We start from the raw sequence: 9679 nt of genomic DNA on the forward strand, positions 1-9679 counted from the left end.
TTGACAGATGTTCTACATACTTTAAGAAACCACAGATGTCTGACAAGACTACTATATCCAGTACAACTTTCAATCTCAATATAGAAAATAAGATATTCCATGATGAAACCAAATTTAAGCAATATCTATCTATAAATATTGCCATACAGAAGGCTCTAGAAGGAGTTCAAATCTAAAAAGTCTAACCTAACCCAAGAAAGCACAAAAAATAAATAATCCAAGACAAGAAAAGAGAATTCTCAATAGAGGAGGCTAAAATGGCCAAGAGACACTTAAGAAAGTGCTCAACATCCTTAGCAATCAGGGAAATGCAAATCAAAACAACTTTGAGATACCATCTTACTCCTGGCAGAATGGCTAAAATCAAAAACACCGAAGACAATTTATGCTGGAGAGGATGTGGAGAGAGGGGAACACTCCTCCACTGCTGGTGGGAGTGCCGACTCTTACAGCCACTTTGGAAATCAGTATGGAGATTCCTCAGGAAAATGGGAATCAATCTACCATAAGACCCAGCAATTCCAATCTTAGGCATGTATCCAAATGAGGCAAATTCATTCAACAAGGGCATCTGCTCCACTATGTTCATAGCAGCATTATTTGTAATAGCCAGAACCTGGAAGCAACCTAGATGCCCCTCAACTGAAGAGTGGATAGAGAAAATGTGGTACATTTACACAATGGGGTATTAACTCAGCAGGTAAATAGATGGCACTGGAAGAAACCATCCTGAGTGAGGTAACCCAGTCACAAAAAGACAAACATGGTATGTACTCACTCATATATGGAATCTAGACATGGATCAAGACAGTGCCAGTCTGCACTTCCACTGACAGAGAATCTGGGAAACAGGAAAGAATCTAAGAGATATGCATGGTACCCCAGAGAAGAGGAATGAGGCAAGATCTTCTGAACAGATGGGGAACACGGCAAGGGGGGGGAGTGGGAGCTGGGAAGAAGAGAGGGGGAGAAGATAAAGAGAGAGTAGGTCATAGGGGAACAGAAAGGTTGAGTGGGGGGGTAGACTAGGGGTAAGAGGGAATCATAGGTTAGAAGACAGATCAGGTACCAGTTTGACCTCTAGTGATCTAAAGGGATGGCACCAACTGGCAAGCTAAGCAATAGTGGAGAAACCACCTCGAATGCCCATTCCTGATAATGAACTTGATGTCTATAACCATCCGGGAGCCTTCATCCTGTGACTGATGGAAGCAGAGGCAAACACCTACAGTTAAACACTGAACTGAACCCATGGAACCCAGTGACAGAGAAAGAGAGGAGCGATGACTAAATTGGCAAAGAATGGGCTGGCAAAACCAGCAGAGACAGCTGATCTGAACAGGGGAGAGCTCTTGGACCTCAGACCGACAGCTGGGAGGCCAGCATGGGACTGATCCAGACTCACTGAATGTGAGAGTCAGTGAGGAGGCCTGGGCAACCTATGAGGCCCTGGGCAGTGGATCAGTGTTTATCCCTCGAATACAAACAGACATCGTGTGTCCATAACACAAAGAGGGATGCTCTCTCAGCCTGGACTCTTAGGGGAGTGCCTGGACCCTGCCCTGAGTGAAATGACAGACCCTAGATATCCCCTATGTGGAAGGAAATGGCAATAGGGTGGGAGGCTGGGGGGATGGTGAGGGGGTGCGGGAGGAGGGGAGGGAGAGGGAACTGGGATTGACATGTAAAACAAGCTATTTAAAATTAAAATAATAAAAAAAGAAAATCAAGAGGAGAAACACGCATACATATGCCAACAAGCCCACAGGAGTCAACAAATACTGTTCATTTGATATTTCTCCATATCAATGGTATTAATTCCCCAATTAAAAAGCAGAATAACAGAACAGATTCAAAAACAAGATCCATCCTTCTGCTTCATACAAAACACACAACTGCATTTGCTCACCGTAATAATGCCTGACTGTTTGATACCACAAGGCACTGGATAGACCCAGGTTTTCTCCTCCCTGGTCAGGCCAGGCCACCCTGGGCAGGCATGGGCGTCACCATCTCCTACTCAGTCTTAATGGTGCGGAGCAAGGTCATATTTTCCTCCTGGATCATTTTTATGATATGATTTTTAATGTTTCTTTTGTATTTTATTTTTATGCTTTGAAAATTTTATATATAAGTATTATATTTACATAATTTCTACCCCTGGCTCTACTGTCTCCATCTTCTCCCACACTGAACCTCTTAGAAGAGAAAGTGGGTGGTACCCTTGAACGAATTGGTACAGGAGACAGCTTCCTGAACATAACACCAGTAGCACAGGCAGTAAGATCAACAATTAATAAATGGGACCTCCTGAAACTGAGAAGCTTCTGTAAGGCAAAGGACACAGTCAGCAAGACAAAAAGGCAGCCCACAGAATGGGAAAAAATAATTCACTAATTCCACATCTGACAGAGGGTTGATCTCCAAAATTTACAAAGAACTCAAGAAGCAAGTCTCCAAAACACCAAAGGACCCTATTAAAAAGTGGGCTGCAGAACTAAATAGAGAGTTTTCAATAGAGGAGTCTAAAATGGCTGAAAGGCACTTGAGAAAGTGCTCAACATACTTAGCCATCCGGGAAATGCAAATCAAAACAACTCTCAGATACCATCTCACCCCTGTCAGAATGGCTAAAATCAAAAACACCAATGACAATTTATGCTGGAGAGGATGTGGTGAAAGGGGGACACTCCTCCATTGCTGGTGGGAGTGCCAACTGGTTCAGCCACTTTGGAAATCAGTGTGGAGATTCCTCAGAAAAATGGGAATAAACCTACCACAAGACCCAGCAACTCCACTCTTAGGCATATATCCAAAAGATGCCCATTCATACAACAAAGATGTCTGTTCCACTATGTTCATAGCAGCTTTATTTGTAATTGCCAGAACGTGTAAGCAACCTAGATGTCCCTCACCTGAAGAGTGGATAGAGAAAATGTGGTACATCTACACAATGGAGTACTATTCAGCAGAAAAAAATAATGGAATCATGAGATTCGCAGGCAAATGGATGACACTAGAAGAAACCATCCTGAGTGAGGTAACCCAGTCACAAAAAGAGAAACATGGCATGTACTCTCTCATATATGGATTTTAGACATAGATCTGGGGAGTGCCAGCCTACAATCCTATGGCCAGAGAGTCTGGGAAACAGAAACTTTATTTAGTGGCTGATCGAAGAAGAGGCAGACTCCCTTGGTTAAGTACTGAGCTGAACTCAAGAAAGCCAGTAACAGAGAGGGAGGACTGATGATCAAAGGGATTAAGACTGGGCTGGTTTAACCCCCAGAAACAGCTGTCCAGACAAAGGTTAACTCTTGAATCCCAGGCATTAGCCTGGGAAGCCAGCATGGGACTAATCAAGACCCCCTGAATCTGGGTGTCAGTGAAGAGGCCTAGGGAATCTATTGAGCATTGGGCAGCAGATCAGTACCCATCCCAAGTATACACACGGACTTTGGACTCCCATAGAACAATGTGAGGTGCACTCTCACCCTGAACTCTTGGGGAAGGGTCTAGGCCCTGCCCTATATGAAATGACACACTATGCACACCCCCATGGAGGGCCTCACCCTCCCTGGAGAAATGAGGGGATAACGGGGGGGGGGGAGGGCACGGGAGGAAGGGAGGGAATGGGAGAGGGACCTGGAACTGACTTGTGAAGCAACCTTGTTTCTTATCTAAATTTAAACTGGAAAATAAAATTTAAAAAAATGAAAAAAAACAAAACACAAAACACACATCTCAGCATCAGAGATAGACATCACCTCAGAATCAGGGGTTGGAAAAACATTTTCAAAGCAAATGGCCCTAAGAAGCAAGCTAGTACAACAATTCTAAAATATAACAAAATAGACTTCAAACCCAAACCAGTCAGAAGAGATAGGGAAGAATACTACAAAAAAAGGAAAATCATTCAAGAGGATATCACATTTTTTGACATCTATGCACCAAACATAAGGGTATACAAGTTTGTAAAGGAAACACTACTACAGTTGAAACCACATACTGACCTTCGCACACTAATGGTGGAAGACTTCAATATCCAACTCTTATAGATGTGTCGTCCAGACAAAAACTAAAGAGAGAAATGCTGGAGCTAATTGATGTTACAAACAAAATGGACCTAACACATATTTACAGAAGATTTCACCCAAACACAAAAGAATATACCTTCTACTCAGAACCTCATGGAAATTTTTCTAAAACAGTCCACATACTAAAACACAAAGCAAGTCTCAACATATTAAAACAAAATTAAAGAAACACCCTGTATCCTATCAGACCACCAAGATTAAAGCTTGATATCAACAAAAAAGAAACAAAAGAAAGCTTACAAACTCACGGAAACTGAACAACTCACAACTGAATAAAAAAGGGTCAAGATAAAAATTAAGAAGACTTTCTAGAATTGAATGAAAATGAATACACAACACACCCAAACACATGGGACGCAATGAAGATGGTTCTATGAGGCAATTTCATAGCACAAAGTGACTACACTTAAAAATTGGAGATATCTCATACTAGTAACTTAACCTTACACCTGAAAACTCTAGAACAAAATGAAGAAATCACACCCAAGAGGAGTAGATGGCAAAAAAATAATTGAACTCTGGGCTGAAAGTAGAAACAAAAAGGAATACAAATAATGAAACAAATAGTTGGTTCTTTAAGAAAATCTATATGATTGACAAACCTTTGTCCAAATTAACTAAAAGGTAGAAAGAAAAGATCCAATTAACAAAAACCATAAATGGAAAGGGAGATATAGCAACAGATACCAAGGAAATGCATAGAATAATAAGGACATACTTTAAAAACCTTGTATTCTGCCAAATTGGAAAAACTAAAGAAATGTATATTCTTTTCAATACCACTTACCAAAGTTAAATCAAGATCAGATATGCAATTGAAACAGAACTACAGTCCTTATTTAAATAGAAGCAATCATTAAAATCAGGTCTGAGGAGATGGATCAGTCGTTATAGAGGCACTGACTGCTCTTTTACCTAGGTTTAATTCCCAGCATCCACATGGCAACCCACAACTCTCTGTAACTCCGGTTCCAGGGCACCCAACACCAATGCACACAAAATAATTTTTTTTTAATTTTTTATAAAAGCCTCCCAACCAACAAAGCCCAGTACCAGGTGGTATTAGCACAGAATTCTACCAGATTTTCAATGAATAGTTAATACCAATACTCCTCAAAATTTTCCACAAAATAGAAACAAAAGGAACATTGCCAAATCCATTTTGCAAGGCTATAGTTACCCTGATACCAAACCACATAAAGACCCAACAAAGACAGTATATCCCTTAGTTCATATATCTTTACTTGTAAGTGTTCATTGCAGAGAGTCATTGGTCTGGTTCAAGGCCTCTGCTATAGTTTCTGCTATACTGTTCTATCAACACTGTGTCTTCACTGGGACTCCTCTTTGATATCCCGTTGTTTCCCTATGTTGTGGAAAATCTTGCAGCATTGGATCTGCAGGACCTGCCCCTGCACATGCTCCAGCAAATCATACAAGGAAGAATGTTAGGGTGGGCCATTTTATAGGTGTGTTTCTGAGCCTGTGTGGTTGCTGGGTTAGTCAGCCTTCCAGCTTTCCCCATCCTTATCACCAAGGTGAGCTCTCCAACATTTCCCAAGCTAGTTCACTCTATGTATCAAGGAGCAAGGGGCGGGACCATTTCTCTTGCTTTCACATCCTCAAGGATGGCTCACCCACCTATGCCACCAGGGCCAGCTCCACTGTATTGCCCCAGATGAGGTGCAGGGGTCACACTCCCTAGTTCTTAAGCTGGTGAGGGGCAGGAACAGCTCTCCAGCTCTCATGACCTCAGGGTTAACTCTCCTACCCGCCACAGTCAGTGAAGGCCTTGGGGGAGGAAGGCATCTCTCCCTCACCAATGCAACCATATGGCAGAAGAGGGGCAGGGCCAGATCTCTAGGGACTGGCTTCCTCACATCCCTGTGAACAGGGCCCGCTCTCCTGAGTGTTGCAGCTGGTGAGGGGCTGGATCAGCTTCCCTGCTTGTGGAAAGAGGTGAGGGGGAAAGTCATCTTTCCCTCACCCACACCAGCACACGGCAGCCCTCAAGGCCAGCTCACCTGCACCACCACAAACAGGGTCAGCCCTGAGACAAAGTGTAAGGCCCACTCTTCAGAGTGCTGCAACCAATAAGGGGGCAGAGCCAGTTCTCCTTAGGGTTGCAGCCAGTGAGGGGCAGAGCCAACTCTGTGTGTCCCTGTGCTCTCTGCTTTTGATGGTAACAAGAGCCCTGGACATCATCACAGACCACAGCTGCAGCAGGGCCATGGACCCAGACAGAATATCTGCAGCAGCCCAGGCCAGAACATCATGATACTCAGGGCAAGCAAGTCACCCATCTCATCCCACTCCTCACCACCTTCACCTTTTCAGATCTGCCTCTCTCTATAGGACATGAACCATTCTCTCTCTCTCTCTCTCTCTCTCTCTCTCTCTCTCTCTCTCTCTCTCTCTCTCTCTCTCTCTCTCTCTCTCTTTCTCCCATATCCTACAACTGCATTTGCTCACCGTAATAATGCCTGACTGTTTGATACCACAAGGCACTGGATAGACCCAGGTTTTCTCCTCCCTGGTCAGGCCAGGCCACCCTGGGCAGGCATGGGCGTCACCATCTCCTACTCAGTCTTAATGGTGCGGAGCAAGGTCATATTTTCCTCCTGGATCATTTTTATGATATGATTTTTAATGTTTCTTTTGTATTTTATTTTTATGCTTTGAAAATTTTATATATAAGTATTATATTTACATAATTTCTACCCCTGGCTCTACTGTCTCCATCTTCTCCCACACTGAACCTCTTAGAAGAGAAAGTGGGTGGTACCCTTGAACGAATTGGTACAGGAGACAGCTTCCTGAACATAACACCAGTAGCACAGGCAGTAAGATCAACAATTAATAAATGGGACCTCCTGAAACTGAGAAGCTTCTGTAAGGCAAAGGACACAGTCAGCAAGACAAAAAGGCAGCCCACAGAATGGGAAAAAATAATTCACTAATTCCACATCTGACAGAGGGTTGATCTCCAAAATTTACAAAGAACTCAAGAAGCAAGTCTCCAAAACACCAAAGGACCCTATTAAAAAGTGGGCTGCAGAACTAAATAGAGAGTTTTCAATAGAGGAGTCTAAAATGGCTGAAAGGCACTTGAGAAAGTGCTCAACATACTTAGCCATCCGGGAAATGCAAATCAAAACAACTCTCAGATACCATCTCACCCCTGTCAGAATGGCTAAAATCAAAAACACCAATGACAATTTATGCTGGAGAGGATGTGGTGAAAGGGGGACACTCCTCCATTGCTGGTGGGAGTGCCAACTGGTTCAGCCACTTTGGAAATCAGTGTGGAGATTCCTCAGAAAAATGGGAATAAACCTACCACAAGACCCAGCAACTCCACTCTTAGGCATATATCCAAAAGATGCCCATTCATACAACAAAGATGTCTGTTCCACTATGTTCATAGCAGCTTTATTTGTAATTGCCAGAACGTGTAAGCAACCTAGATGTCCCTCACCTGAAGAGTGGATAGAGAAAATGTGGTACATCTACACAATGGAGTACTATTCAGCAGAAAAAAATAATGGAATCATGAGATTCGCAGGCAAATGGATGACACTAGAAGAAACCATCCTGAGTGAGGTAACCCAGTCACAAAAAGAGAAACATGGCATGTACTCTCTCATATATGGATTTTAGACATAGATCTGGGGAGTGCCAGCCTACAATCCTATGGCCAGAGAGTCTGGGAAACAGAAACTTTATTTAGTGGCTGATCGAAGAAGAGGCAGACTCCCTTGGTTAAGTACTGAGCTGAACTCAAGAAAGCCAGTAACAGAGAGGGAGGACTGATGATCAAAGGGATTAAGACTGGGCTGGTTTAACCCCAGAAACAGCTGTCCAGACAAAGGTTAACTCTTGAATCCCAGGCATTAGCCTGGGAAGCCAGCATGGGACTAATCAAGACCCCCTGAATCTGGGTGTCAGTGAAGAGGCCTAGGGAATCTATTGAGCATTGGGCAGCAGATCAGTACCCATCCCAAGTATACACACGGACTTTGGACTCCCATAGAACAATGTGAGGTGCACTCTCACCCTGAACTCTTGGGGAAGGGTCTAGGCCCTGCCCTGTATGAAATGACACACTATGCACACCCCCATGGAGGGCCTCACCCTCCCTGGAGAAATGAGGGGATAACGGGGGGGGGGGGGAGGGCACGGGAGGAAGGGAGGGAATGGGAGAGGGACCTGGAACTGACTTGTGAAGCAACCTTGTTTCTTATCTAAATTTAAACTGGAAAATAAAATTTAAAAAAATGAAAAAAAACAAAACACAAAACACACATCTCAGCATCAGAGATAGACATCACCTCAGAATCAGGGGTTGGAAAAACATTTTCAAAGCAAATGGCCCTAAGAAGCAAGCTAGTACAACAATTCTAAAATATAACAAAATAGACTTCAAACCCAAACCAGTCAGAAGAGATAGGGAAGAATACTACAAAAAAAGGAAAATCATTCAAGAGGATATCACATTTTTTGACATCTATGCACCAAACATAAGGGTATACAAGTTTGTAAAGGAAACACTACTACAGTTGAAACCACATACTGACCTTCGCACACTAATGGTGGAAGACTTCAATATCCAACTCTTATAGATGTGTCGTCCAGACAAAAACTAAAGAGAGAAATGCTGGAGCTAATTGATGTTACAAACAAAATGGACCTAACACATATTTACAGAAGATTTCACCCAAACACAAAAGAATATACCTTCTACTCAGAACCTCATGGAAATTTTTCTAAAACAGTCCACATACTAAAACACAAAGCAAGTCTCAACATATTAAAACAAAATTAAAGAAACACCCTGTATCCTATCAGACCACCAAGATTAAAGCTTGATATCAACAAAAAAGAAACAAAAGAAAGCTTACAAACTCACGGAAACTGAACAACTCACAACTGAATAAAAAAGGGTCAAGATAAAAATTAAGAAGACTTTCTAGAATTGAATGAAAATGAATACACAACACACCCAAACACATGGGACGCAATGAAGATGGTTCTATGAGGCAATTTCATAGCACAAAGTGACTACACTTAAAAATTGGAGATATCTCATACTAGTAACTTAACCTTACACCTGAAAACTCTAGAACAAAATGAAGAAATCACACCCAAGAGGAGTAGATGGCAAAAAAATAATTGAACTCTGGGCTGAAAGTAGAAACAAAAAGGAATACAAATAATGAAACAAATAGTTGGTTCTTTAAGAAAATCTATATGATTGACAAACCTTTGTCCAAATTAACTAAAAGGTAGAAAGAAAAGATCCAATTAACAAAAACCATAAATGGAAAGGGAGATATAGCAACAGATACCAAGGAAATGCATAGAATAATAAGGACATACTTTAAAAACCTTGTATTCTGCCAAATTGGAAAAACTAAAGAAATGTATATTCTTTTCAATACCACTTACCAAAGTTAAATCAAGATCAGATATGCAATTGAAACAGAACTACAGTCCTTATTTAAATAGAAGCAATCATTAAAATCAGGTCTGAGGAGATGGATCAGTCGTTATAGAGGCACTGACTGCTCTTTTACCTAGGT

The sequence above is a fragment of the Mesocricetus auratus genome, unplaced genomic scaffold, assembly GCF_017639785.1.
Source record: "Mesocricetus auratus isolate SY011 unplaced genomic scaffold, BCM_Maur_2.0 Super-Scaffold_100003, whole genome shotgun sequence".
In the NCBI taxonomy this organism is placed as follows: domain Eukaryota; kingdom Metazoa; phylum Chordata; class Mammalia; order Rodentia; family Cricetidae; genus Mesocricetus; species Mesocricetus auratus.